General features: G+C 41.9%; 1 long non-coding RNA gene across 1 annotated transcript in view; it reads right to left on the bottom strand.

The window, feature by feature from the left end:
* Nucleotides 1-1236: 1236 nt before the first annotated feature.
* Nucleotides 1237-3266, bottom strand: part of LOC144970414 (uncharacterized) — a 7359-nt gene continuing 5329 nt past the window's right edge. Inside the window, exon 4 of the long non-coding RNA XR_013644948.1 lies at nt 1237-1466. This is a non-coding gene — a long non-coding RNA (uncharacterized LOC144970414). The remainder of the gene's footprint in view (nt 1467-3266) is intronic.

Raw genomic sequence — 3266 nt, 5'->3', positions numbered from 1 at the left:
GATAAGAGTCACCATTGATGGTGAAAGAGGCAATGGTGATAAGAGTCACCATTGATGATGAAAGAGGCAATGGTGATAAGAGTCACCATTGATAGTGAAAGAGGCAATGGTGATGATAGTCACCATTGATGGTGAAAGTGGCAATGGTGATAAGAGTCACCATTGATGGCTTGACTTGCTTGCCTTGCTTGTCTTGCTTGCCTTGCAAGGTGGCAGGGACGATAAAGCCACTTCAAATGATCATGACGTTCTAAGAGTAATTTTCAGGGTCAGATCGGCAGAGATTGCACCAGCAGAGCTCAAGATGAAGAAAGTATTGTTGATATAAAAGTGATGGCAGGGATGTAGATGATGGAAGCAGCAGCAGTGACAATGATGGTGAAAATGGCAAGGCAGGTGACGTGATGATGGAAATCACTCCGGCAGGGCTATGGTGGTGAAGATGATGATGATGGGAGGCGATTCTGATGGCAATGGTTGTGTTGGGAGGTGATAGCTTTGGAAGGGATGATGGGAAGTAATGGTAGAGTCATAGGGGTTGTGATAGAAGAGACCATGATGTGAGGTTAGTGGTAATAAGTGAAAGCCATGGCTTGGCGAAAATGATAGAAGCAGGTTCAACAATAAAGATCCAGTAAATGGCACAGTTCCAAACCCAGGGTCAAGGTGACCCATCCAGAAAGAGGCAAACAAATCACATCCCTATCCCCGTCTTCAAGACAATTGTAAATCAACATTCTGCCCAAACACATTCGGGCTTCCTGTAGGCCTCCAGTCCGCCTACTGCACTTGGGTATGGACATGAAACACAAACAAATACACCCCCACCGGTAGAAGCACACTTATCTGTATTTCAAATCCATGCGAATGCCAACCACAATCGTCTTGTCAACAAAGAACACGAATGTAACTCACCCGGCCCTAACCAGTTGGAATCAACTCAAACCCAAGTCCAGAACCACACTACCACCTTCACTTTATCACTGAATCTACCTCCAGCATCCTCATCCTCCCCACAACTTCCACCCACCACCACCTTCCTCGACGAACACAATCTCTACATCACAATCACTACAACCTCACCAATACCACCATCATCACTTCCTCCACCATTACCTCCCTTCACAACCATTGCCATCATCATCACTTCCCATCATCATCCCTTCACCACCACAACCCTCCCATCATGATTTCCATCATCCCGTCACCCAACAATGCCACCTTCACCAACAATGTCACTATTGTTGCTCCACCATCTACATTCCCATCATCACCTCGCCACCAACAACTCCTCCAACATCTTGATCACTGCTATTACAATCCCCGGGGCCCTCCAATATAACCCATCCCATTACTCCGCTGAATACCACAATCATTCTCCATGACCTCACCATCCCTGCTGGCCACCGCCCCTACCGCCCACATATGGCCAATCTCGATTCCTGGAGCTTGATGACGTCAAATATCTGTAACAAAAAGTAACAGATCATAAAATGCAGGAAAAAAAAATCAGTTCTTTGACTTCACATCTAGTTCAACTTTTGTTGATTCTTGTCTAATCCTGGGGCTTTCTATCTTTCAAGATTTTCAAGGTTTGCTTCAACTAAGTCGTTTGTAGTCTTAGTATATACAAACTATTTTGCGAGAGAACTTGTCTTAGGTTATACATACTATTTGGTGAAAGGCCTAGTCTTAGTATATACATATTTTGTGAGAGGCCTAGTCTTAGTATATACATATTTTGTGAGAGGCCTAGTCTCAGTATATACATAATATTTTATAAAAGGCCTGTTCTTAGTATACTAAACATAATCTTTTGTGAGAGGCCTAGTCTTAGTATTATATACATACTATTTTGTGAGAGGTCTATTTAACACCTACAATATGACATTGATTGATATCATTCATGGTTCACAAAAAAGATGATCAAAACACATATTGCACGCTATTATTTGCAATTACTGCCTCGATGAAAATATTTACCTCCTGTCTTAGTAGTAGTAGTAGTAGTAGTAGTCGTAGTAGTAGCCGTAGTAGTGGTAGTAGCAGTAGTAGTAGTAGTAGTGATGATGATGTGGTAGCAGTGGTTGTATTTGTAGTGAAGATTTTGTTTTGGTGCATGTAGTAGTAGTTGTAGTGAATGATGAGGTGGAGTTGACTGCATTTGTAGTAGTAGTAGTAGTGGTATGATGATGATGTGCTTGTGATTGTAGTTGTATTGGAAGTAGTAATAATGATGTGGAGGCGGTGTTGTAGTAATACAGTGGTAGTGGTGTTGATGGTGGTGGCTGTAGCAGTAGTGATGATGATGTGGTGGTGGTGGTGGTTGTAGAGAGAGGATGAGTGGCGGTGGTGGTTGTAGTAGTAGTGGTAGAAAGGTTGATGTGGCGGTGACGGTTGTAGTCGTACTGGTATTGATGATATGATAGTTGTGGTTTCAGTGATGATGATGTGGTGGTTGTGGTTGTGGTAGTAGTGGTAGTGATGATAATGTGTTGGTAGTAGTGGTTGTAGTTGTGGTGATGTGCAGTGGTCGTGGTGTGGTGATGATATGTAGGTGGTTGTACTGGTGGTATTAGTAATGATGATGTGGTGGTTGTGGTTGTAGTAAAAGTTGTAGGATGATGATCTGGGGGAGCTAATTGTATAACGATGGTAGTCATGATGATGGTGGTGGTTTGTAAGCAAAGTTTTATTAACGATAATGTGGTGGTGGTGGTTGTTGCAGTGGTGGTAATGATGTATAATGGTGGTTTTAGTAGTAATTGTGGTGATGATGTCATGGTGGTTGTAGTGGTATGGCAGTAGTGTTGATGTGGTGATGATAGCTGTAGAAGCAGTGTATTTGATGATGATGATGTCGTGGTGGCGTTTGCAGTAGCAGTGATGAGTGGTGATGATGATTGTAGTAGTAATTAGTAGTAGTAGTGATGATGATGTTGATGATGGGGATGATGATGATGATGATGTGTGGTGGATAGTGGTAGTAGTATTAGATGTTAGAATTAGTAGAAGAATAGAAGTATTAGTTGTATTAGTATTAGTAGTAGTAAATAGTAGTATAAGTAGTAGTAGTAGTAGTAGTAGTAGTAGTATAGTAGTAGTAGTCAGAGACGCCAACTTTAAATTTGGCTCACAGGAGTTTCAGACACCACTCATAGGAATATCAATGCCGAAAGAGGAATTTCCACACACAAGAGAAAGGAATTGGAATGTTACATAAACACATTGCCAAATACAATCCCAAAGTTTCCTGTAGTATACTG

This window comes from Berghia stephanieae, chromosome 4, assembly GCF_034508935.2.
Source record: "Berghia stephanieae isolate SIO BIC M18660-M18661 chromosome 4, UCSD_Bste_1.3, whole genome shotgun sequence".
Classification (NCBI taxonomy): domain Eukaryota; kingdom Metazoa; phylum Mollusca; class Gastropoda; order Nudibranchia; family Aeolidiidae; genus Berghia; species Berghia stephanieae.
Note: the sequence above shows the minus strand (reverse complement) of the source record. Positions and strands in the feature narration are given on the sequence as shown.